This window comes from Rousettus aegyptiacus, unplaced genomic scaffold (genome assembly GCF_014176215.1).
Source record: "Rousettus aegyptiacus isolate mRouAeg1 unplaced genomic scaffold, mRouAeg1.p scaffold_m13_p_4, whole genome shotgun sequence".
Lineage (NCBI taxonomy): Eukaryota > Metazoa > Chordata > Mammalia > Chiroptera > Pteropodidae > Rousettus > Rousettus aegyptiacus.
This window is the reverse complement of record NW_023416307.1, coordinates 93,417,821-93,445,789: the sequence shown is the minus strand read 5'-3', so window position 1 is coordinate 93,445,789 and position 27,969 is coordinate 93,417,821. Positions and strand designations below refer to the sequence as shown.

The following is a 27,969-nucleotide window of genomic DNA, read 5'->3' as shown; positions in this document are numbered from 1 at the left end:
GCCCTTCCTTCCTGGCCTCATTGTGAGAGAACTGTTTGTGTTCCTGTTAAGAACTAGAGATTAAATCCCTGATGAACATAGCTCTTTTGCTAGCTCAGTCTTGTGCAAATCTTTGGAAATGTTGTCTAGGTCATGGAAAAGAGAGATCAGATTTAAACCAGAGTTTTCAAAACTGCTGATCAGGACAAATTAGTAGTTCTCAAAAATCAATTCAGTGGGTTCTTAACCAAAACTTTTAAAGAAATGAAAGTAGACTGGAAAAATATGAGAGTGCATTGTAGAATTAGAAGTAAATATTATTTCATGAAACTTGTTTCAGGGGTTTCTGTGTGTGTATATATGTTTGTGTGTATACACTATTTTGTGATATAAAATGTATTTCTCAATGGGGATCGTTCTCAAAAAGGTTTAAAATCTAGATCGGTATTGGCCTCAAACCCTTATGCAGGAACTCTCAGGCCTTTTCACCTAATTTTTTTAAATACAGCCAAGTTAGACAAGGAGTTGTGAGAGCTCAGAGAAAAGAGAACCATCAAGCCTTACTGCTGACTTTGGAAGTATTCACGGAGTTAGTCAATCTGAACCAGACTTTGAGAAAAAGGTAGACTTTGACAAGTAGTAATTAGAGGGAGGCAGACAAAAGGACAGACGAAGAAAGAGAGAGGAAAGGCCAGATTAACAAGGAGCTGTAAAACAGTGAATTTGATGACATGGATCCTAGGCCTGCCTTGGCCACTCAGCTATGGAACCTCAGGCCAACTTAGAGCCAGTATTTTCTAATCTGTAAAATGAATATAATCATATCTGTCCCATTTAGTAAGCATAATTTTCAAATGGAATAAGGCAAGTGAAACCACTTCAAAAACTAGGAAGTACCGAACAAACACCAGGTACACTTATTAAGTTTTTCCAAGCAAAGTTTCCAAATAAAGGTAAGAATGTGGGAAAGTATTACATGTGTTTAGGATAAAGTGAGATGGCAGCTTTGCACATTTAGGGTTGGCTATTAAGAGAAAGGACTAAAACACTGTGTTTAGGGAAATCTGTAAAGATTCTGAGTACCAGGTGAAGATGTCTGGATTTGATTCAGTAGATAATGGGGAATCAGATGATTTTTGTAGACACTGGAGTGACACAGAGTTTTGTATTAGAAAGATAGGTTTAACAGGATTGATTAGGGAGAAGTCACAGGGACTAAACAATGGTAATTGCAATGGGAATAAAAAGGGATAGATGCTAGAAAATTCTGGCCCCCAAATACCTAATATGTTGCGTTTCTAGGGGTATCACGACTGCAGAGAAAAAGGGCCAGGGAGGTACAGTGATAAGGAAGTGGAGGGCTCCTGTGGCTGGGGATTCCAGCCCTGCTGTATTATGCTTCTCCCAGTCACAGAAACAGGGGAAGCAGGAAGATCACTAGTAGGGAGATGAGTGGTTGGTTCCCCTGTGAAAACATGTTTATATGAACCTGCTTCGCATTCTTGCTGAACCTGTTCTTTGAAACAAACAAACAAAAACCACTCACTCTGTTGCCTCACAAGTGGCATTTTCTAGACCCCTAAGTGAACTTGCTTTTTTTTTTGAGCTGCTCTCTCATAGGGTGATGCTCCACAATTAATATTCTACTCAAAAAGAGAAAGAGCACGTATTTTAGTATTTTGTGAAATCCAGTCTCATCAACCTGTCTTCTATTTGTAGACTTCACTTAAATTAACCCAGAGGTTAACTTATATTATGAATACAGCAATGATACTATATTTTATCAAGTCAACTTCAAACTAATTAACCTAGAGCAGCACTGAACATGAGTCAAATAACTAGTTTTAAATCTTTGCCACTTACTAGCTGTGTGACACTGGAGAAGTTACTTGAACTCTCTGAACCTTGATTTCCTAATTTGTAGAATGGGGATGATGGTCATAATAATACCTATTTTTTCAGGATTGTTGTGAGATGTGCAATGTTAAACTCAACAGACCTAGCATAGGACTAAGAGAAAAAAAAAAAGATCCTCAGCAAAGTGCTTCTGTTGTTATTATTCAAAGACATGAATTAATATAGTCCACCTTCCTTCCTTACCACACACTGCAGCTTTTCTCTAGTTCCATGAGATGAGGCTTCCTCAAGTTCTACCCAAGGAGAGAAGTTTCCAGGACTGACCTGCCTCTGCCTATCTCCTCTCAGATTAACACCATTAAGCCCACTACTGGCTCTTCAGGCAAAATAACTGTTCCAGCTCAGCAGTGGTTTGAAATGGCACATTTTCCCCACTAGGAGTAAACACACAGAGGTAGGACTACCACATAGGTACCTCTCAGGTGTTCCCATAGCCAGGAGCAGGGGGCTGTGGGTAGGAGAAGACTGGATCCCCATGGCTGCAGTCAGCAGAGACTTAGGGCAGCTGGTTTCCTCCTGCTCCATGATCAGGAGAATTCTTGGGGATCCCAACTGGCCATGAAAATAAACCATCTATTTTTTCATCATAAAATATGATTGCAAGCATTACATTCAATTAATTACTTTTGTGAACACAGTGTTCTTTATGAGAAAAGTCAGGTATTCTCCAGCTAAACCAGAAATCATATTCAAAGAATGTGCAGTTGGGCCCCAGAGGTGACAAAACAGCAAGATTACAAGTCAGAAGTCCTCGTTTTGGGCCCCAACTTTGCTGGCCATGTGAGCTTGATCCAACCCCTCCAAGCCCCAGTTTCCTCATTTGTAAAGTATATGGAATGACCCTTAATGTCCTTAAACAAGAACAACTCCCTCAACACAAAGCAGTCTTCATGCAAGTGCAGGAACCCTTGAGGCCTTGATAACCCATGATTTTCACACAGTGTTCTTCACGTTTTTTAATAAGCTTGGAAATTAGAGTTCATTTTTCAGTCTTTTATGTCTGTTTATGCTTTCAACCAAAAAAAAAATGCACAACGGAAGTGCTTAAAACAAATTCTTCTGTGAGAATTCCACCAAACAAAAGCCACTTTTATGAAAAGGAGTATATATTCCCCCATGGTTTTGTGTGAAGAAAGTAAAGAGATGCCTGGCTCTCCGTTGCACACTTGGAATCTATTTTCTGGAAATAGGGCGCACTTTTCATGTTTTTATCTTTACAAATTTAACAAAATGCAATAGTTCATTTTGATGGCACATAGTAAATAAAGATGCTTTCTTAGACTCCCAGGAAGTAAATAATTGACATTAACTTTCATGATTCAATCACAGAAAGCATACAATAAAATGAAAGAAATAAATGGAATAAAGTCCAATATGGTAGCTGTTTGCCTTCCCATCCAGCTTCCTGCATGGTCCAATTCTACCTTATATCTGATGAAAACAAAGGAAACAATCTTACAGTGCTCTTGACAAGCCACGGATTCATCTTTTTTTATGAGGCTCTTCAAATTATTACCTTACAAATATTTTTCCTAACTAGATCCTCTTCATCATCTTGGTTTTGAAAATATTCTTTCAAAACAAAGTTATAAATAGCTGCTCACTCAGGGTTATCTATAAAATACATCTCAAGTGTTTGGAAGGGTTGAAAATATAGCTTCCCTAAGTCAAGAAGATGGTTGTGAATGATAGTGGGCAGGTTACAACTCTGGTGGACTTTTTGTTTTAGCACAGAACAGAAGAAATTTCTCTCCCTTTACAGGTAGGGAAACTGAAGCTCAACCAAGCTGAGACTGAAAGCCAGGGCATGAGACATCCCCATCCAGGGGCCCTTTTCTTCTGTTTTGCTCAACTGGGAGTAGTTTCCATTTAAATTCTGGTTTGGTGGGGGAGGGGAGAACCTACCTACATTTTTTTATAATAAATTCTCTTTGGAGGGATTTTGAATTTCATTTTTACTCCTTCATTTACTTATTTCCTTGTGTGATCTTCTTGATTTCCTATTTTATTTTTCTCACCATTCTATCTGTTAATGCAAACAAAACTACTTCTACTCACATATAAAGCCCTTTCTCTATTAAAGCCCTAAATGATTGGTTGCCAAGCTAGTGAAAGTTCCCGAGCCAGTATATATCCAAATTCAATGATGAAATATACTTTAGGTTTTCCTTGCTGAGAAAAATTTTATCCATCTCCTCATAGGCTCACAAACCGGCACATTCTGGAGTTTTAACAATTGTTCCAGGATATGTCTCCTACCAAGTCCAAGTTCAAGTCCTCGAATTGTTAAATGCTTTGTGTTTATTTTAGGTTTAGTTGGTAAGGAGAAAATTCTACTTCCTTTCATTTGCTTTTCCGGAATAACTGGTCATTTTCCTTTCTGGAAAAAAGAAAAACTAGACTTGCCCTTGGCCATGATATTCTTATTATTTGGTGAAGGAAATTAACAGTCATATGAAAAATTTTGTGGCGTTTAAAAGCAAAGTTCTTTCTCACTATTTTTCTCTCTTTTTCTAATTCTATTTCTTTCTATTTTCATTTCATCCAAAGGTTTTAATAAAAGCAATATAATATAAAAAGGCCACAGTGCAGAAAAAAAAGGAGACTTCAAAATGATTGTCTTTTAAGTATATTTTTTATAACATCAAGTATTAATTTACTCTACAATTAGCTCAGCATTCATTTTGCTGAGAATAATGGAAAAATTAAATGAGGTTCTCCTTTGAATAAACTTATGGTTTTCATCCTCTCTCTCCATTTTTCTCTCTTTTGGACTACAGTTCTTTGTATACAATGATGTTACTTTACCCTTAGCCAAATGAAAAAAAGAGTATTTTTCTACCAATTTATTGTGCTGAGAGAGTTTTAACTGGCATATAAGGAGAATTCTATATTCAGATGAGAATATATACAAGCCTGAACTTGTCTTTGAAATTTGTTTCGTCTATGCTTGGGCACTCCTACAAATTTGAGGAAAGAGAGAGTAGTTAAAATTGGACTTAGTTCTTTTTTGTCCTTTAGTTTAATCAAAAAGAAATTATTTATATTCAGTGGTTTTAAATATTTATAACTTTAAATAAAATATTCTTCTCCTTCTATAGACAAGTTGTATTTGGGTGGCATATGAATAGATGAGACCCTTCTTTGACATGATAAAAATCCCAGTTTACTGAAATCTATCCTTTGTCCAATTTCCTACTTACATACATTGGAATCCATGCTCCATCTTTTCAATAACACACTTGCAAGCACTCAAGATTCTTTTGCCCATGATTGTTTTGGTACATCCATCTGGCAAAACCCAAAGTAATGATGAATTCAGCTCTCTGTTTTTGGGGAGATAGCGTCTGAGTAATTGGGCCTGGTTACAAAGATCTACATACCTGGTAAGACTGGTTACCGTATAAATTATTGATCATCAATCCCAAGTGGGCCCATATTGCCCAACTATCCTACTCATATCTCATAATGTTTTATCTTTAATTACTTTTTTGAACCTACATCTGCTCTGCTGAAACTTCAACTCTCTAACTTCTCATCTCACTGTCAGTAAATGAGCTCATCTCTTACTTCACAGAAAATATAGAAGCTATTAGATGGGAACTCCTCTCATCAATCTATCAAACATTAGAACCAACTTACTTCTACACTTTCTCTTTTCTTGTAACATCAAACACTTTTTGTCAAATAAATCCTTTGAAATGGCTTTTAGGCAATCTTAAGTCTTAACCATTTAACAACAACCACATAAGGGAAAACTTCCAGGAACCTCACTGCTCCTTCATCAATCATCTTTTATCATCTTCCATTTCATGATCAAACTTCTTCAAAGTTGACTTACACTCACTGTCTTTATTTGGTCTCCTGCTCTCCATACTTAGATCTGCTGTCCCAGTCAACCACTTTACTAAAGGAGCTTGTTAGGTCACCCATGGCCACCATAGCGCTAAGATAGGTAGATAATTTTTTAGTTCTCTTCTGACATGTCTTTTTAGAAGTATATGGTAATATTGATTGCTCCTTTCTTCTTATAATACTCTTTATGTCTTTCCTGATTTGACACTTTCTGAGTTTGCTTCTACTTCTCTGGCTAGTCATTTTCAAGCTCATCTTCCTTTATTCATTAAATGTTAGAGTTTATCAAGATTCCATCCAAGGCCCTCTTCGCTTCCTGCTCTATTCTTTATCCCTAATGATTCCATCTGCATTCCTGGAATAAAATAACATGAAAACAGAAATGAGTCACAAATGTATACCTTTGTCAAACTCCAACACATAGATGCAACTTACTCGATAATCTTCACTTATATACCTTAAACATGCATCACTGTCAATATAGACAAAACCAAACTAAAGAATCTAATCCATGTCCAGGGTCCCCTCTATTTTATTATGCAAACAAAAAGCTCAAGGATTTTCCTAGATATTCTCTCCTTCATCCAGCTGTTATACAAATTATTTCTCACTAGTTTTACTACCTTCAGAATTTACATTTAGGTTAAATAGTTTAGAATGTTATTGTTATTTTTGGTTTAATTTTTCTAAAGAACTACCTAACACCTTTTTTTTTTCTTCAAAACACTAAAATGAGAAAGAATTATACATGGGAAATGATATAAGTGTAAAATACTTCATAGGGTCAAGTATTTTTTGAGAAAAAAAATTTACATTCCGGGAAATATTTATTTTTTAAAAGAGAAACAACATTAATAGTGGGCACCATTCTTGTTACCTTCTCAAGGTCAGAGTCACTAAATCACACAGAACTGAGACATATAAAGGACTGCAAGTTACACCAAAAATTTTTAAAGGTCTAAATGGATTAATGCTTAATTTCTTAGATACATACATTTCTTACATTTGGTAGAGTTGTAAAACAAAATTTTAAAGTTAATTTTCTGGTCATAAAATATTGTAAGTTGGCATTTTCATCATAGTGGATTTCTCAAGATATCCATGGCTTATAGAAGAGATATCTCTTAATGTATTTTAAAATGTTATCTTTTGTTCAAAGCAGAAAGCACTACACAGTTAGAATGAACATTTTACCCTAGTCTCTTTTGGTCTTGACTGTTTATATACTAGTAAAGAGAACAATATTCTTCTGCAAACCCTCCTGAGAATACAGAACTGAATGCATTAGAGTATTGAATTGTTTGAGAAAACATCGTTATATTTTTGCAAATAAACCCTTTACCTATATTGAAAGCTCGATATTCATATGTGCTTTCTCAAATAACATGTCTCCCTCTGCCAAAAAACAAAGCAACCTCCAGCAGTTACTAATGAGTATGACTAATTATTAACCTGAACAACAGACGACATCAGAGAAAACTGGCATAAATTATCCCGAAATGAACTATGAGTGAATTTGTCCATTTAATGAATCTAATTTACATAATTCTTCTCTCTGCTGTTCCCTTTGTAAATAATCTTTTATATAAATAATTTTCAACCCAAAAGCTAGAATTATAATTATTCTGGGAGTTACATGGGTTTGATGCGTAAGCCATTCTTTCAGCCATAACGCAAGCTGTTCAGATCATTGATCACTACACCTGGCTATTTGTTTAGATGTAATATTGGTCAGGTAGTCAGCTCAGGACATTGTTCAAAGCTCAGATTATAGATAGAGACTTCTTAAATGGGAACTCATGGGTCCTAGAACCATGTTTCCAAAGTAGCAGTGTTAGGTAAATAGCCTAAGTGAAAATGTGTATCTTCTCTCATTTTTAATGTATGAACAGCTGACTAAAGTACTTCTTTTTATACATAATCCTGAATCATGTTTTATACCATCAAAAGAATCAATGATAGAAACACCACCTTCACAACCCTCCAAGTTCCAGCAGACCCTTTAAATTCATTTGGTGGGGGACACAATAGGGACTCCTGCAGTTTTCTCTCTATATTTTCTTGCTGAATCCAAGACAACGTTACGAAGCCATGTCATTGATTTAATCAACTACGACTTGTGGCAGTTTTCTCTTAGCTACTGAAATTACTTTTATTTTATTTTTTATATCTTGGTAGAACATCTCATTCTGAGAATTGACTTACTGTTACCCTCCATTCCCACACTTTGCCTAGAAAAAGACAAGAATTTTAAAAGGATGTCTTCCTGTTCCTGTCACTGCAAAAAAAAAAAAAAAAAAAAAGAAAAAGAAAAAGAAAGAAAGAAAAGAAAAATAAATTGAATGTTTCTTGACACACAAGTGCTTGTGTGCACATGATTACACATAAGTAGTCTTCTTTGTGATAAAGAGGAAGAGAACCAAGGGGGGTGGTGCAGAATCCATAACCTCTTTGGTAGTAAGATGTGCTGGACAGTCAAACCATCTGTTAGGGTCAAAACATCCCTCCTATGGGTATCTAAACTGCCAATATTAGTCATTTCGGTGAACAAAGGAATATAGATTAGAAAACAGAATAGTTACAGATCTGAGAAACAGTGAAAGTGTTAGTGCCATGGGTGGTGATGGTACCACTTGTATTGTTACAGTAATTTTTATATTACTAGCATTTGAGGATTATATTATCTAGCATTGAAAGATTGTTTTGACAATTTATTCAAAGAGAAATAAGGTAGAAAGAAAAAATAATCTTTTCAGGAATGAGTGTGTGTGTATGTGTGTGTGCGCATACATGCCACATACATCCAAGTTTGAACATGCACTAGACACATCATACCCATCCTGAGTGATTATATGGATACTCAGTAGAAAATTTTACAGCTAATTTTTAGTTTGCTTGGTCTTTTGAAACAAGGCGATATGTTATGGTATCGACAGGGTGTATGTCTACAAGTATTACCTGATTTTAAAAAATTGCTCAATCAAGTTAATCTTGACAAATTTAATTTTTGTAACTGTTTGGCTTTGAAAGTTGTTTGTAGATACTGCTCTGGTAGCTACATAGATGATGGCATTGGGTGAGGTATTTTAAATCTATGGTAATTCAACAATAAATAGAAATACCTCAGCTGTGAGCTTTACAAGTAGCCTCAAGAGCAATCTTCCAGATCAGTAAATTCTGGATCAGGGTCTGCTGGTCATAAGCAAGCAGAAGTTCTGTTGTTCGTTTCATTGAGAGGTCTCATCCTAAGAGATCAATAAGCAGTTTATCAGATGGTTAACAGAACACTCAGGTATGCTAAGTAAAGTGTGAACCTTAGAGTCATATTCCCTTTGCCTACCTCCTCCTGAGGTGGCAGGAAACTGGGCTGTGCCATGGTGTGGCTTCCCACAACACAGTTCTCTGTTGAGAGGTGGATTCACCAAGAATTAATGACACTCAACATGCAGGGCCCTTCACTTGAAAAGGTTCTATATAAGGGATCTGTCCTTATCTTACATTCAGAAGTTAATATTCATTTCATTAAGGAGGGCCCCCTTAAGTGTGAACCTTCAGGCTCCATAAAATCTGAATTCACTCCTATCTGTGTAAGTAAGCATAATAGAGAAAATATGATAAATTTATGGTCTTATTGTAATATTAAATGCTATATCACATCATTGTGAAAATTTTCGATTTCCAGCATCAATACAGCACGATTTTTACATTTGCTTATTGGAGTTATTTTGGTAAAAGAACATATTTTCAATTTACTGGATTGGGGTTCAAAAATTCCTCAGAAAGTTTAATTCTTAATTTGGTGTCTGAAGCTGTTATTTCTTGTCACATCTCTCCACAGCCATTTTGCACAGCTTCTCCTGCTCACAATACCATGGCAAGCAACTTGTCACCTCCTGAAAGGTGTATTAAAATTCATAGATACACAATAATTATTATTACAAGATGTCCTCCAATATCTTTCATTCTTCATTCTAAATTTGCATTAAACAACTATGATCTAGAATGACTATCTTACCCTCTTTTGCTACTCAATCCAGTTATGAATTGATGAATGTTTTTAAATCTTACTCTGGATCCCTCAAGCCACTCTAGACCGCAAATCTTTAACTTCAGGCATTGGAGATTCCCAAACTGCTTCCATCACTGGTGTACATTCCCATAATCAAAAATTATGGGAGCTAAGCACCCGTAAGCCCTCTGCTCCAAAGGGCCTGCACATCAGAAGCAATAAAGAAGAGTGAAAAATATTTTAATTAAAGAAAATTCGTCCATTGTACCAAATTAATGCTATCCTGAGAAAAACCCAGAGAAAAGAACTTATTTAATTCAATATAAATACCAAAAGGCATTTGGGAAGACTTTTCAGCCTAAAGATGGTGAGAGGGATGGACTTAAGAATTTCGTTAAAGATTTCTTAAAGAATTTTCTTAGAATTAAGTACCCTTTTCAGCTTTAATTATAATTCTGCTACCAGCAAAAGTAGTACTGAATACAGTAAGAGCAAATAATTATTATGAATTGCATCTGAGAAAGGATGAGTACTCCCTACCCAGTACAGTAGAAATCTAGAAAAAGGTGCAAACAGAGAGCCCAGGGAAAGCTGCCAAAGACTCGAATGTAAGGCTCTTTGAGAGAGTCTCTTCAAAGATGGTACTAGATACAGAGAGGTTGACATGGAGACCCACCTGTTTTTTTCTGACAAATTCCAGCCACTCATTAGTACCTGTTTTCTTACTATGATAGCTGCAAGGCCTACCATCATGCTTGGCACATTGCAGATGTTCGGGTAAATGTTTAATAAATGTTGAATCAGAAGGTAATCAAAAAAGTCCTTCATTTAAATAATAAAATCACTAATGTCTTCCACCAAGAGACTTGCTCTCTTTCTGGTAGCACACCCCATAATTCAGGCAGCACCATCCTTTTTACAGAAACAATTGTCAAGCCCAGCTTTGTATTAATTGTAAGAAAACAGTGAATTGAACAAAACAGTGAAATGATCAGAACTGAACACAGCCAAGCTCAGCTTTGGAACAGGAAAGGAAATTATCAGAGTAGATGTGATTGTTGAGCACTCAGGCTATACCTCAATAATCTGCTCTTGTAGTAATAACTATTGTTCATCAGGCGAAGCAAAAGTTTTTAATGATGTGGAAATATAATGTGATGAAATCTTTGAGAACATCAATGAAAAGGATCTGAAGAGTAATTTATTCATGTTAGAAACAAAGTAGTATGTCAGTGTAGAAGGAGGTAATGTGACATAAAGGGAGGTAGGAGGGAAGAAGAGTGCTGTGTCATGAACAAGAATTCGGCAGCCTGGTACTCAAGCAATTGAAAATCTTCATACAAGGTTTGAGCCGAGTAGATGAGCAAGTGAGCTGGAAACTGTGTTTCTTTCCTCCGACCACTCACCTCATATGCCGCTGCGCAAATTGTAATTAAGTACAAAAGAAAAAGATGACAGTCAGTGCATACCAGCAGCGAAGGAGGCTGAGGGCACCCATCCAAGGAGTTGCATGATGAAGCTACCAGGAGGGAAGTGTATGAGATAGAGCAAAATAGAATTCCAGGAGACTCACGAATAATTATTGATAATGATTGAGAGAGAAACGTTTGGTGGCTGATAGTGGCTTAAGAAAACCAAAAGTCATCCCTTGGGCTGTCGGTTGACACAGAGCCTGTGTGGAAGGCATCAATAAGATTTAAATTATAGAATCTGAAAGTTTCCAGCAGTCTTGACCACTCCTTGGCATTAAAGCAATGCCTAATGGAGAAGAGAAGTGATGAAAATTTCAGTTCACATAGCATTCTTTTATGTTACAAGTTAAAGATTGTGTGGCATTGTGGAACTCGGAAGGTTTTTGGATTTAACAACATGGATTCAGACCCGTCCTGATGACCTCTTTCACTTAATAACTGTATGACTTGAAAAAGTCACTTAACTTTTTCAAATCTCTGTTTTCTAATCTTCAAAATGGGAAGAAGCTGTCGTCATAATGCCAATCACCATACCCACGTTTATGATTCTTTTAATAACTTGGCAGCCTATACATACAATCCTCAGGTTACTTTAAGTTGTTGTTTAACGTAACGATACTTGATTGATTTGTCTTGGACCATTCTAATTCTTTTTCTCTACCCAGCAGTTGGTATGAGTGGAAACAAGCACAAGCACCTGGTATGGAGTACTGTCAGGTGTGTCATTATTGAAAAAAAAAAATTAAAAATATGTGTATACATGTCTGAATATCTGTACACACAACTTAGGCTAGGAATGAGTTAAATCAAACATAAGTGATTAAGCAGAGCTGACTGGCTCCTGCTTGCTCCCCTCTCCCCTTCTTACTCTGAGTTTTGCGAAGGTTTAAAAAATATATATGTATAGTACTACCCTGTCTGCCTGTCAGGATTTTCAGTCTGACACAGAAAAACACAAAGACCAAATAGGGCTCAAAATGTTTACAATGTTCTTCTCTTTGCCACATTTTTTTGTGCAAACTGAAATAGTACAGAAAACAGGATTCAGTTTTATTTATAATGAAGCCTCTTAAGATGTATTTAGGCACAACTGTGTTGACAGCCATACTACTTTGATATTGCAATTAAAATGAGAGCTCTCTTCTTTCTTGAAGCTCTCCAAAACCACTATGATAATGTAGCCGATTTTCAGCCTGGTATAAAAAGTACACATTCTATACCTCTTCAAATATACATGAGTATATGTTTTAATAAGAATTTTTATTTAAAGGGACATTCCTATTAATCTCTTATATACAAAAATCACTTAATTGGCATTCAAGGATTTCTCCTCGTTTTCTTTACCTTTTTCTTTAAGGACAGAAAAGCAAAAGCATGTGACTCTTCTTCCTGGGAGTCATGACTGGTTTCACTTTGGCCCTGACAAGAAGCAGCAATGGGTTCTGACTCTCAGAGTACCCAGGTAGATACTTCTCTGCCAACAGAGAGGGCACAGATCTAGAAAGAAAGGGTACATGGGTGCAAGAACCAGGGTTACCATAGACTGAGGATTCCTTTTCCCATTCTTTATTCATGAAGAACATTTATCAGGGTTTGTCAAGCTGCCTCTTAAGTAGTAGGTTCTAAATGTGGACACAGCTCAGAATCCCTTAAGGTATCAGTTAGAAGTTCAGATCACTTCGCCCCCCCCCACCCCCCTCTACCTGCCCCCTATGAAGAATCTGATTCGGGCAGCCTGGGGCTAGGACCAGGAGATCTATTTGTTTAACCAGAGTCTCTGGTGATGCTGCTATAACAGGAAAGCTTCATTACCACTGTGGTGATGTGAAATCTGGCATTGCCCCAGCGGCACGGTGGGGGTGGGGGGTGGGGGGGAGTGCCCTTGGTTCTTCTCCACCAACACAGCAAAGAATTACAGCAAAATTTTTAAAAAATAAGATTTATTAAAAGCACATTTTAGAAGGAGATGGGCCATTCTTTGGAAGGCCCATTCTTTAGAAAGAGATGAGCCATTCTTCAAGTTTCAGCCCTGTGAAACTGGAGAGGGGAAAAGATAAAAGAGATAAAAGACAGAGTACACTCCAAGGGAGGAGCAGGTTTTCAGTGAAGAGGGCTGTAACAAAGCAGAAGTGGGAAGGTCTGTTTATATTTGAGCCAAGATGGGAGGTCCTAGATGATTTGCATATGAGGTTACCTTGACTGACAGTTGACTGCCATATAACCCTTTGCCTTCTGTGCACATGCTTATCCAGAATTCAGTCTGTTAAAATTAGATTCATGAACTTCCAGCATATGTATGACATTATAATGATGGTGTAATGAGGCTGAGGTTATAGGCAGGTTAGGGTAGTACTTCCCACACATGTGTTTATGGTTGATTAAGACATCAGCTTCTATAGCCTTTGTGCTCTAGGACCTGGGGTAATATATAACCCTGCCAGGCAGGTGTTTTGGGGAGGTCCTCAAGGAAGGTCTTGAAAGGAAGTTTCTGTGGTTACAGAGCTGGACTTTCGCTCCTGTCACTCATGCCTGCCTAAACTACCTAACAGCTTCAGAAAATCCAGAAGTCCTACGAAAGAGCTGCCCTGTCATATTCAAGTTGAGACTGACTACTAAGCTCATTTTATGGAAAGGAACACTGAGGCTCAAAGTCACAAAGAAGTAATGAGCTGAATTGGGTCACAAATCAAAATCTGTTAGATTCCAGAGTCCACACTTCCACCCACTAGGAGCTAGTCTCTCCGGCATAGTAGGTGACTGAAGTTTTAACTCACTTCCTCTGCTGTGGCATCTACTACTTTTCAACATGTCAGCTTTAACAGCTCTTTGCTAGTACATGCTTCGGAAATCTAGTAACCAGGATTGTTAAATCAGTAACCTTATCTTTAAACTCATTTAAGTCCATTGCCCATGGTGTAAGAGTCTACAGTTAGATTCATACGTCTCCTGAGAATCAAGTTCATAAGCTTTGTGATGAGTCTTTTCTACTATGTTCGGGCCACTTTTTTCAGACGTATACAGGATGAAAATTGAATTTCCAGATGATTAAAATTGAAAGAAGTCCAATTGATTGGCATATGTAAATGTTTTATCCAGAGATTTCTTATGTCTAGTGCAATGCTCTTTACTCCAATTGTAGCCTTTATTTTTTAATATAAAATTAATATATAAAGCAAAACCTCTTTGGTTGAAGATGAGGTAAATATCTTACAGGCTAGGGTTTAACCCTCTCTATCACCTTCTTCTTTTTCTCGTGACATCCACTGAAATACCTCTCACCCACCAAGGCATTTAATTCCTGAAAGTGAACTTGATCTTAAGGCTCTGCAAAACACAAATGGAAACCCAAGTTCCTAGCGTCTCTTTCCAATAATAAAAAAATAAAGCAGGTGCTAATAAAATGCATAAGATTTCACTGAGAGAGTAAATCATAACAAATAAATAAAACATCCTCTTACCTGGCCCCATTGTTAGAAATGAAAAACAATCTGATAACTGAAGGCATTAGATTTGGAGTTAGGAATTCCGTACTTTGTTGTGCATTCCACTGCTGGCAACCTTTGTCACCAGGGCAAGCCATGGGGCTCACCAGGCTACAGTAGCATGTCCCTCCTTGAGCCCAAACTTCATGGCCTTTCAACCAGGCCAGGAAGCAGCCTACTGGCTTGTAGGTGAGATACAAGTTGTTGAATTAAAGACATTTCATGGGTTTAGCTGTTATAGCTGCTTTGGTTGTGTAGAGAAATTCTAGAATTGAAGTCTCAGACCAAGTAAGAACTTAGTGTTTACTATGAATACTACCACTACCACTAGTTTTCTGCTTACTACTTTTGAAACAATCCAGATAATTAGGTTGCCGTGGAGCATTGTTCAGTTGCTAAATAACAATTGGTAAAACAAATCCAAGTTTTATAGACATTTTCTAAAGGACATTTAAAATGAGCCAAAGTGTTTCTTAATCTGCGAGGTTTCTTTGTACTATTTGCTCATAGAAATCACAACCAAGCAAATGTACCGAGTCAGGATAATGACGCAATGTGCCTAAAATGAGAATTTGAGCCAACCAGAACACAAAATGAAAGCACAGTTCCTGATGAGTATGGATGACCTTGTTCTGACCCAGAGAGAAATGCTTATGTTCTCGCCAGTCTTCCCCCAAAAGACTACATTAGGTATAAAATCACCCATTTCCTGGGCCATAAGTCCAGCGTGCTTCACAGCAAGAGGCTCAGGTTTTAATTCCTGAAAGTGAACTTGATCATAGCCAGGACTAACAACATACTCCCCAACTGCTCTGATTTCTTCTAATATATTTCCTGTGTTTTATATGTGATTTAAATAAGAGATCTAAAAGTAACATGGAAGAGTGAAGAACATAACTTTTAACATCAGGTTGTCCTATGATCTTAAGCAAGTTACTTGAGGTCTCTGAGACTTGGTTACCTCAGCTGTAAATTGGAGAAAATAAATACATATTTAGAGGGTGGGGGATTAAATGAAATGATCTATCCATGTGTAAGTCAGCAGGCACATAGAAGGCCGCCAAGAAAGCACAGTCATTATTAGCAGCACTATTTGAATAAAGACAATGGATAATCTTTTCCCATCTTTTCCAAGTCATCTCCTCTTCCCTCCAAGTTCATATTGAAAGAGGATAAAACCTCTTCTGTTAATAAATGTTCTCATTAACTAATACCAAGATAAGTGGATCTCACCTTGGGTATAAATGAATCATTTGGGCTCATTGGGTTAGGGCGGAGCCGAGGTAGATATATGATATTTTTAACAAGTACCCAAGTATTTCAGTGTGCACCAGGGTTGAGAACAAATGGCTTAAACTATTAAACAGTTTACTATTAGTTTTCCTGATTCTAAATTCTCCCCACTCCAGTCCATTCTCTAGTGCACTAGTAAAATAGTATTCCCGACAATCAAATCTGACATTGTCATTCTTATATTTAACAACCTTAATCAGCTTCCTTTGCCTGTAGCAAATAATGTACATATACTTCTGCTAAATACAGATTCCAGTAAATTGGCGATGGCTTCCTAAAGTCCTCTGTAGAGAAGGACTCTACTAGTTGGTCTGGGCTCAGCAGGAAAGAACACCATTCGCAGAAGACTGGGGAAGTCTGCCATGAGGAAAGGAAGAGAAGAGCTCTACGATTTTTCATTCCCGGTAAATGGAATAAAGCTAAAGTTCTAACATGACACAGAAGATCTTGCACAGGTTATTTCTAGCTGCATTTCTTGCCTATGAAGCCATAAGCTATATCCACAATCAATTCATTTTCTTATTTTTCCTCCCAAGCATGAATCCTTAACTCCATGTTTGTTCATGCTACTTCTTTGCCGGGAATGGCCTCACCCTCCTTTCACCCCACCCTTAATTCTCTAAACCATCTTCAAGATTCAGGCTGAATGTCACCCTATCTGGGAGAACTCCTATGATTATACCAGATATAATTAGTCTCTCTACCTCTATGTTTTTTTCCCCCTATCTTTATAACTGACTTTGTCATAATTCCATATGGTAATTTACACTATGTTTACACATTCTATTCCCTTAATATACAGTGCATGTTATTAATGCTTTGTAAAAGCTGATGAATGAATGAATGAATTCTGTAGTTGCAGATACCATTGCTTACTCATCTTTGTTTCACAATGCCCAGCTGGTAACCAATGCATAGTAGGAATTCAGAAGTCTGATGAGACTGACTCCGTTTCTACAGGTTCTGCTGCCATCCATATGGCATAGTGATCTGGGCTCATTCTGAGTCACAAATCACAATCTGCCAGAAAACTTCCATCTGGAGAGATCACTCCCCACAGCAGCTTTTCATTTCAGTCTTTAGGCCTGTTTTGTTCCTTATTCAACAGGAAATAATTAAATGCTAGCACTGACTCAAAAATAACTTGGGAAGCTATAAAAATTGTAAAAAGTCTATTAAGTAATATTGTGCAGGATGCTTATAGCAGCCCTGCAAAGTGCCATGCATCTAGTTCTCAGGGTTTCTTTATGCATTTATGTTGCACATGCTCTTCTTACCCACGTGGTCAAGGCAGCCCACCGGCCTATCACAACCTTGTTGTAGGCAACTGAGCCTTGCAGAGCGCTCTGTGCTGCAAACCTGACCAGCTGTCTATGTATGGAGTAAAGGGAAAATGCTCCGGGTATGCTCTGGGTTATCCCTAATCAGTTAATGTGAAGAAGAAATGCAGCCTTCATCCTTTCTCACCCCATCCCACCTGAAACATAAGTGCTGTACATTCTCAATAACTAAAGGTGAAATTCTGCCCCTAAAGAATTCTTTTATAAGCATGACAATTCTGAGGCACATGAAGAGTTAAACTTTCTTGATTGCTTGTGGTTTACTTATTTAAATTGGCATCACTAAAAAGCAGAAACTATTTTGGCTCTATGCATAAGTGGAATATCTAATATAGAATTACATTATAATGAAATATGCATTAATGCAAGCCTCATAAAGTGCTTTTCATGTTCTGCAGGCATTCAAAAGTTGAAAATGCCTATAATCTTATTTTAGTTGCTGCTCAAATGATGATATGTCGGGTTAATATGCTTAATTAAAAGTCACAGTTGAAACACTCAAAGGGATAGTTAATTTGCTATTGACATTTACCATACCTCAGTTAAGCAATGTGGAAACAAGACAATGGGATATGTTACTCCTGCTAGGAACAGTGGGAGATATTTTGTGATTTTCAGGAAACAGCATGTGCATGAAAATGCAACTAACCACACCCTGAAATATATGCCATTAATAATAAATTTTTGCTTAAAGAGCCACTTTCGAAATAATATCTAAACCACTTAGCTGTCTACTTTTAAATGAAGATTAATGAGAAAGAGATTTTTCCAGGTGCCATTTATTCCACAGTTCAGATCTGATAAGCTGACTGTTGGGCATATTCCTCAGAAAGGTACAAAAACTAGACAAAGACTATCCTTTTCAGCTTCTGATGAGTTAGCTATCTCAATGCTGAATGTGAGATTTGAAGCTAATAATTCCCTACCACTTGGCACTGAATTTAAAATAAGACGACTGAGAATCTCTTCACAAACGGTTTGATTTCCTATTTACAAAGCTTTAGCCGTTTATTCTCTTGGCCTAAAGTCCATGTTGGTTTAAAATGCATTTGGGCAATCTTCTGCTCAGCATTGCTCATGTGGATGGTTCTGACCCATGGAGCAGGTGGCACACGCCATTCCTCGCCTCACCACCGGTCTCCTCTACCCGGAGTTAAACCCCCAGCTGAATTACACTTTCCACAAATTGCGCCGCTAGCATTTTTAAAGCATTTCAAAGGCTCTTTCTCAGAATTTCCTCCCAATTACCCTCCCTCTTGTATCATAAAGAGAAAACATGGGACCAGGCCTTCCAGGGAGCATAAGTGAGGAAGAAAAGCGGGGGTAAAGTGGGCATCTGAGGCCTGGCGCGCTCCCAGGACCCTGCAGTGCCAGCAGAGAAGGGAACCATACATCCTCACAAAAGGGGGAACTGCTAGCAGGCCCCACAGATGAATGGAACAGAAACGGTGCTCCTAGCCTGAGAGGCGAGCTTGTCTCCTTCAACCCAGAATCTCAGGGCGAGAGGGGCAGCACTGCACCATAGCGCAGTCACTGGGCAAGCGCACTGCAGGCCCAGGTGAGGCGCACGCCTGCGGTGTAAGTGTGCAGGGACCAGCGAGCCTGGCTGGCAGCACCAGTATTATCCACTCGCCTCCCCCAAAACTTAATGAGATATCAACATTGTTTTTCTAATCAATGTTTAAAATTTTCATATTAGTAGAGATCCGCTGCTACCAACCCAGAGGGGAGTTTCTGTTACAGGTTCTACAAGCTATTTATTTTTCATTTTGGCTATCTTGTTCCTCGGGACTCTCCTGAGTACACTGTTGCACCCCTGGTCTCAGGTTCTCATCTTTTTTTCTTTAAGCACCCAACTCCCCTACTGCCATTTCCACCCCAAATACAGGCATACACACACACCCTATCAAGGGGCAATAAACTGCCAGAGGAGGCTGTTTCAATTGACCAGCTATTGACCAAAATTGATAAAACTAATTTGTGAGGCTGCCCTAAATAGGAAACATCCCTGTATACCACAAGATTTATTGTGAAATTTATGGAGCAATGTATTGTTTGGGTTATGACTGCACTGAGGTTCAGAAACAGCTCCCTGTTCTCAAGTGGCTGGTTTCTTGAAAATCTGCTGTTTGCCTTCCTGACCTTTGCCACATGCAAAGGTCAACTCAAGTGGAAAGTTCAGGGCCCATATCAGACAATAAGGTTATACTTTCAGGGCTCCTTAACAAGATCCTTAAAAGGGTCTAATGTGGTCAAGCAAAGTTGATGCAGAATATTAAACAGCAGGAAAAGTGCATCCTTGTAGGGAGGTAAGAAGAGTGTGCCTGAGAGGAAAATCCAAGTACTAATGTAACAATCCTTGGAGTTCAGAGTGAGCAGGGTGCTGAGAAAATAGATAAAGCTAATCCAATAACAATACAAATATCCTCCGGCATCTACAGCTAACTTGATAGAAACTGGAGAAGCCATATGCAAGCTAGGAAAGTTCAAGTAAATTAATCCCCCCACCCGACCCCCCACTCCTAGGTCCAAGAGTAATAAAATTACTTCCAGGTAGAGAGTTGGAAGTTCAGATAAAAGAAATCCCAAGAAACTGTGTTTTCAGTACTGTTTGGAGTTTTGAGTCAAGGAGACAAAGGAAGGGGAATGTGTCAAACTTGATCAGAGGCAACTAGACTGTAGTGTTATAACAACATGCCAATAAGATGGCAGGAAAAGTTCAAGTGCTTCTTTATGGTTCACTATTGCTGTGTTTTCAGGCTGTTCAGAAAAATTCAGTGAAACAATCGTAAACATCATCGAAGACATTGAAACTAAAGAGATTATAAACTATTTTGTATCTTTTTTAATTACTAGACTTTATTTTTCAGAGCAGTTTTAGGTATACAGAATTTTGAGCAGAAAATACAGAGTTCCTATGGTTTCCTCTATTATTAACACTTCCCAGTGAAGTTTCAATTGACCAGCTAATATTGATACATTATGATTAACTAAAGTCTATGGTTTACTTTGGGATTCCCTTTGTGTCATACATTCTATGGGTTTGGACAAATATATGGCATATATATGGCATGTATCCACCACTACAGTATCCTACGTAATAGTTAATTTTTTAAAGAAAGCTCAGATTCTTATTTCTAGATACCTATCCTTAATTAAAACCCATGTAGGCAGGGAAAAAAAAAAAAACAGATACTGCTTGTACAAGAAATGTCCACACAGAAAAATTTACCTGTTGCCATATACTGAAAGCAGAAAAAGAGTCTTTCAAACCTTTCTTTTCTTAATAAAAATAGCTTATCCAGGTTTGCAAGTTTTAGTGGGAATTGGACTATTTAGTGCTCAAAGTTTAGAATGAATTTGGAAGAATTGGCACTGCTTCTCATAAAAGTTACTGCATGTACTTGATTTTTCCCCTAGATAGCCTGGAAAATCTACTTACTACCACATTCCAGAATAGTATGTGAACACACCAAAATTTTGAGGTCAGAACGTCCTATTAATCCTATGTTATATTCGAAGCATTACCCCCAAGTACACAGAACAGGAAAGGTGTTAGAAGATATTTCTATATCTCTGGTAGGTGGCTATAGATAGAAGATGTTTGTTGAAGAACCAAGAATACCAAAGAGGAGAAGAGGTGGAGGATGGGAGAGGGGACAGAATAAATACTCCTAAGTTCAAAAGATAGGAAATAAGAAAAGCCTTAGGGCACAAGAAATGGAAGCGATCCACTAGTAATAATAAAAGTTAGAAAAAGTAAAACAGACAAAAACTATGTCTCTGTTTTCTCTTGATTAAAATTCATATTTGTTCCATATGGCACTATGTTGAAGGACATCTTTTTGCACTGTCTGATCCAGTTTTTAAGTTGGTTTTCTTTTTTCTCCCCACATTCAAGAAGCAAATTCCTTTGTCATTTATTCACCCCACTCTACCCTACCTCCACAAGTCTACTTTTATAGATTTCTTTTTCTTTAATTTTAAAAAGTGATGATATTTTAAGAGGGGAATTGTAGCTCTTACTTGGATTTATCATTTGCCATTTTTGGAGAATTTTGACTTCCTTCCTCTTTCTTTCCTGCCTAAAAGAACTTCTACAAATGAATTGTAGTTGAAATTCTGGAGGAATGTTTCTAGCTCCCCACTGTACTCTCAGAGTACTTGTAAAGACCACTTCTAAGCTTTTTCAGCTGAAATTCTCTTTAAAAGATTTATTACTGTATGTGTGTCTACTGACAGATTCAAGGTGATCATTACTGCTAAGGAAAAAATTTACTTTATTTCACCATAGGTTAGATGAGTGGCCTCTATCACCATTTATAAGAATTATGAGCACAAGGCAAAAGAAAATGGGATCCTGACAGACAGACATATGTGACCATTGATTTTAAGTGCACAAAGATATAAAAAACACCTCATTGGTTCTACATATATTTATTTCATGCCCACTAAGTGTCAGGCATTATACTAGGTATGGGGATAGAAGACATAACTCCTGTTATGCAGCTTACAGCCTAACAATCTAGTGAGGGGAAAAAAATCAAATTAAATTAAGCAAGTGGAATAATTATCCAATTGGTCAATGATCGCTGTAATGGAAAGTAACTGTAGAGGGAAGAAGCTACCTTAATGAAGGTAATCAGGAAAGGGCTTTCTGAAACTGAAAATGGGAAGGAGGCAGTCTTTTGAGGAGTTAAACGAAGAGGGTTCCAAGCAGAATGACCAGCATGTGTAAAGTCCTGGCAGGGAAAGAGCTTAATGTGTTTAAGAAACAGAAAGACGGTCAGTATGACTAAAATGTGGTGAGGGAGAAAATGACTGAAGAGGAAGTTCCAAGGGAAAGCCAGTGGCAAGACAGATCATGCAAATCCTGTAGTCCAGCTAAGGAGTGTAGATTTTATTCTAAGTGAGTAAGCATCTATCAAAGGGTTTTAAGAAGGGGAATAATGTGATCTAATTTACTTTATTATGGATCACTGGAGAATTATAGGAAAGTAAACATGGCATTGGGAAAGCTGTTGCATTAGTGCAAGGAAGAGACAATGGTAGTCTGGATGCAAGGAATCATGATGCCTTAGCATCTTGTCTGGAAGTAGAATCACAGGACTTTCATGCATTTGATGTGGGAAGTGATGTGAGGAAAAGAAGAAATCAAGACTGACTTCCAGGTTTCTGACTTGGGCAACCACGTGAATGGTGGTGCCATTTACAGAGTTGGGGAGGACTGTGTGCGGGAAGGGAGGATGCAATAATTCAGTGTTGGACTATATATATATATATGTGTGCGTATATATATAGTTTTAGACTGTATATGTATACACACACACACACACGCACACCCACACACATATGTATATATATGATTTGTTAAAAATCATATGTATTATGATTTAAAATCTAGATGTTATTTAAAATCACAGATGAAATCACCCAGAGAAATAGTGTCTGGGGGAAGAAAAGAGATTTCAGAACAAACCCTCCAGGAACACCAGTATTAGATCTTGGTAGAAGAATAGGAATCTGAATAAAGATCGCAAAGGAGGGGCCAATGAGTAAGGGGGAAGCCAGGAAGATTCAGGGTCCTGAGAACTCAGGTAGGAGAGTGTGCTGGGGGCTGACTGACAGAGAGAAGAGTCCTCTGGAGTTGGCAATGCAGAGATCATTGCTTGGCCTTGACAAAAGCAAATTCAGCAGAGTGGCAGGAGCAAGTTAGCTGGGGGTAGATTGAGGGGTGAATAAAAATGAGGAATTAGAGCTAGTGAGCAAAAATTAACTATCCTGAGTGAGCTCTAAAAGGAAGCAAAGGTCTACAGCCATGCCACGCCCGATCCCTCAACACACCTGATCCTTTCTAATCTCAGAAGCTAAGTAGGGTTGGGCCTGGTTAGTACATGGATGGAAGACCACCTAGGAAGACCAGGTACTGTAGGCATTAAAAAAATAAAAAATAAATAAAAAAAGTAAGCACAGAAATGGGGCAAAATGTGGAGAGTTTAAATATGGGAGATGCTACATCACGTTTGTATGTAGCTGATGGAAATGATCTAGTAGGGAGGGAGAGAGCAGTGATGCCGAGTGAATAAAAAGGGAATCCCTAAAAAGGTGTCAGAGGATGGGATCCAAATTCATGAGGAGGGACTGGCCTTTGAGGGGCCTGGACAAACATGCAGAAGAAAGAGTAGCAGAAGAAGAGCATGCAAGCTGGGCAGCTGAGAGTTTGATGCTGGGCAGATGAAGTGGTTTTTGTCTGTTATACCTCATGGCTTCCTTTTATTTTCAGTGGAATACATGGTGATGTCATTGACTGACAATAAGAATAGAGCAGAAAGCTAGAGAAGAGAAAGGCAAGTTATGTCAGGGAGGAAAAGCAAGTTTTCTAAAATAAAACACAATGAGGTCATCTGGCAGGGTTGAATACCCAGGTGATGGTCACAACTCATTTGAGTAATTTTCTCTAATGCTATCAAGAGAGAGGATTCTTTCTTCTTCCAGAAGCAGTCTTTTCACTTGTCAGAAAATGTGTCCCTGTTCAGGTGCTAATACAAGGTAGCCTCAGAAATACCTACTTAGACTAGAGGTTCTCTGTGAAACGAAATCCAAATACTACATGGGTACATGGGAACAAGGAATACTCAGCAAGTGCCAAAAGAGGATGAAATGGATGTAGGGAGGAATTCCTCCTAATTGTTCCCCATCCCCTTCCAAGTACTCATTTCTCCAATAATTGAATCCAAAGATAATCAAAATAATTTTTTTCCATTATTGCTAACAACTTTTTATCAGATTTTCCATGAATACTCATATGTAACCAAATATGTAAAGTGCTCACAGAGCAGCTGTGTGCATGAATGGTATCAGAGCTTTAACCATAAGAAAACAGATTCATCCCTCCTAAAGCAATACATTAAGCCAGGACATATTATGATGTCTAAGGACTGTTTGAGAACATGTTTGCGCATTCCAGAACATGCACAAATGATACCTGATATACCCCCTCTGTCTTTGTCCTGAGCTGATCCTATAGGCAGAGACCAGGCCTGCAAGATTCACTTTAAACAGTTACTCACAAGGCATCAATAGATAGTCCACAACTGTCCCTTTTGATGCTGCAGCTGATAGTAATGGCTGACATGAGGCCATGGGCTTCCAAAGATTTGAAAACCCTACAGAGCCCTAGAGGACATTGTGTCTTATGGAACTGACTAAGGCCTTCCAGGAGTGTCTGTGTTATTCAGTTTCCCCTGCCCACAGCATCCTTACCCTCAGAAAATTTAAGGAAGTGTTTTATTCTAACTTGTACATGCAGCATATAAAACAAGGCCCTGGCCTTGGGAGCCTGCAGTCAGAGACAGAGGAAACACTAAAAGGACAGCCAGTCTGACCTGGCTAGAGCATAATCCAACCTGACAATAAGCTCTGTCTGAACTGAGGCCAAGGGCAAGGTTCTGGATTATGGGAGGGTGAGGAAATGAGAGACATACTTGACTATTTTCCACAGATCTATTAACAAATACTTAACAAGGCCAGTATTTCAGGCACTTCCTGGGACTCAAAGCTCTCATTGCTTAAGCACTGTGCTGGCTACTTTACATGTGTTTACCATTCAATTTTTGCACATACAATATTTTACAGGTGAAAAGAATCTGGGGTTGAGGAAATTAAGTGACATGGTGGCATGAGGACAAATTTAACCTGGGCCAGTGCAGAGTAGCCACAAGATTGTCCTCACCTCTGAGGAAAAAGAGTGTTGAAAGATATTCAATAAAAAACAAAAAAGAAAGAAAGAAAGAAAAGAAATTAGCAGGTCATCCATAATCTGACTAGCCAGAGTAAAGGATTTGGGAAAATTTTGCATATTTTCCATAAAAGGTGTGAGATTGTAAGAATATGGTCATTTGAAGTCCTTCACATTCCAGGGATGTGGTGGGAAGTGAGATTGTAAGATGAAGCTGACGATAGTGTACAAGGTGGGAGAAGCAGCCTTTAAGAGGTTGACATGAATCTTAATGCAGATGAATGAAGAAGCAGCTACTGTGTACTCAGCATCCACACTGTATCCTAGGTCCTTTGCAATTATGTTCTCCTCACTCAGCCTTAACAGGCAGGTATTGCTTCACAGGGTGGAGGAACTCTCCTGTTGAGGGTCACACACTTGTAAGAAGAAGGCACAATCAAAGCTCAGATTGGTATGAGTGTTTCCCCACTGGTCTGTGATGTTGGGTTTTGGGGACTGAAGGAGGCTGTGGGAATGGAGAGCAAGGCTTAGACCAGGCTCACCTGTTGCCTGGGGAGAATGACAATGACTCCCTGGTGCTCCCACTTGTTCAGTAGGTCTTCAGGGAAGGCTGATGCTGCTCTCCTGCTCCTATCTCAGCCCACTCTCAGGAGAGCAGGAGTTTTTATGTGAACTAAGTAAATAAAGGGAAAAGAGTCAGATGAGATGGACCAGGGCTCCTCCTCTTCCCAAAAGCCAGAGGCTAGCACTCCATCTTCTGAGACTCCATCTCCTCTTCTGAGAAGTCAGTGGAAGGATCAGTCAACTTCCCCTTTTAACAAGCTGAGATGTGGAAGATGATCCATCTAAGGCAGAGGAGGGGTTCCTAACGGGATCTAGGATCTAAAGGGATCATCCAGTTGTGTGTATATTCACCTGTATGGGGAGAGATTCCACAACAATCATCATACTCTCAAAGGCTCTGTCACCCAAACAAGATTAAGAATCACTACTCCAAAATGAATAGTCTTCCTAAGAAGCTAAAAACCAGAATCCAGAACTATTGATGTTTCAAAAACTTTTTAGTTGCATTTTTAAATAGTCCTTAGTTGCAAGAAAGAATATACTTCAGAGCAATGGATATACTATTTCAGCTGACTCTTTGGGCCTTTGTGATTATAATTAATGTGAGGGGACATGTACAAAAGCATAACTGACACACAGACCGCAGGCCCATAGCAGACCCCTTGGTCTCACCAAAAACAGAGAATAACAACCACACAGAGTAAAAACTTGAAGCTCCAAAATGAAGGGCAGCCAATTATCTGTGACAGTGAACGTGCCTAGGAAAGCTAACCCAGGGAGAAACACCTCCTGGAATGTGAAGGACTTCAGGTAGCCATACCCAAAGACCAGACAGACCAGCAAGCATCAGAGGGCTCCTTGGCACAAAGGGAAGGCCTCAGTAAATTCCACATGCTTTCCTCCCTTCCTATCCATATCTCTCGCCACTGTGACAAATCTGCTATGAATAAAAACATACGTCCTTGCTCTGCAGCGGAGGCACTAAGTAAACAGAGGTTCCAAGCAATACTGAGGAGGGCTTCCCATCTCATTTCCCAAAAGGTCTCGTTAATCTGTAATAACCTTCACATATTAGTTTCTTAAGGTTGTTGTAACAAAGTACGACAAAGTGGGTGGCTTAAAACAATAGAAGTTTATTCTCTCACAATTCTGAAGGCCAGATGGTTGAAATCAAGGCATCAGCAGGGCCATGTTCCCTCCAGAGACTCCAGGGAAGAATCCTTCCTTGTGTCTTCTGGTTTCTGGCAGTTGCTGTCTGGTAATCATTGGCATTCCTTGGTTTGTAGATGCTGTCACTTCAATCTCTGCCTCCGGCTTCACATCATCTCCTCCCCTGTGTCTGTGTCTCTGTGTACAAATCTCTTTCTTCTTATAAAGACATCGGTCATGGGATTTAGTACCCACCCTAATCCAGTATGACTTTTTAACTTAATGACATCCGCAAAGACCCCATTTCCAAATAAGGTCACATTCACAAGTGCCAGGGGTTAGATTTGGATATATCTTTTTGTGGGGTACAAGTCAACTCACAACACTGCAGATATAGAAATTTCCTCTTCTAAACAGGAATTTCTTGTCTTTGGAGTGGTAATGTATAGAAGATAAGCAGCAATTCATTCAAGTGATATTTATCAAGCAAATACTATGCACCAGGCCAGTCCCATGTATGAGGATACCATAGTGAATAAGATAGCAAGGCACCTGCCTTCATGGAGCTCACAATGCAGTGGAGAGGGATAGTATGAACAAGCAAACCAGTAAAATAACTTCTGGAAGTGGTGAGAACTGTCATCCCAGCTGTTCTAAAGTAGCCATCCTGGTGGCAGAGAACTAAATGGACATCCTAGGAGCAAATAGTTGGCATTTATATGTCACAAAGATCTTAAAGCAATGCACACAGGTAATATTATTAGCCCATACAATATGTCAGGAAAGTAAAGGGACAACTGAGGACTCCTAGCCCATTTGAAAATTAGGAAAATAGAAACACAGCATGGGAAAGCATTTACCCGTAGTTCCTCCAGGCTTCCACTCTCTACAATTTTGCTACCATTTTGTCCCAAATGTCTTGTAGATGTATCTTACAAGCTTTTAAATTTCAGTTTCAGCAGAAATCCTTGGTGGCTTATCACTGTTGCCACTTAGCTTTCCTCCTAGTACATCTATCTTTTAGGAATTTGTGATTTGCAACAGACTGCAAATGTCAGCTGGGAGGAAAGACAAATGATAATAATATACTGGGAGTTGCACCCTCTTTGCTAATTCACAGAAGCTCTTTCCAGAAAAACACTGCTTACTAATCAAACAAACCCCTCTCTTC

General features: G+C 38.5%; 1 protein-coding gene and 1 pseudogene across 1 annotated transcript in view; both read left to right on the top strand.

Annotated features, from left to right (window-relative positions):
• The window catches only part of SLC9A9 (solute carrier family 9 member A9), a 507,404-nt gene that overhangs the window by 429,671 nt on the left and 49,764 nt on the right, over positions 1 to 27,969 (top strand). The window lies entirely within an intron of this gene.
• LOC118602143 lies at positions 23,156 to 23,282 on the top strand (annotated as a pseudogene).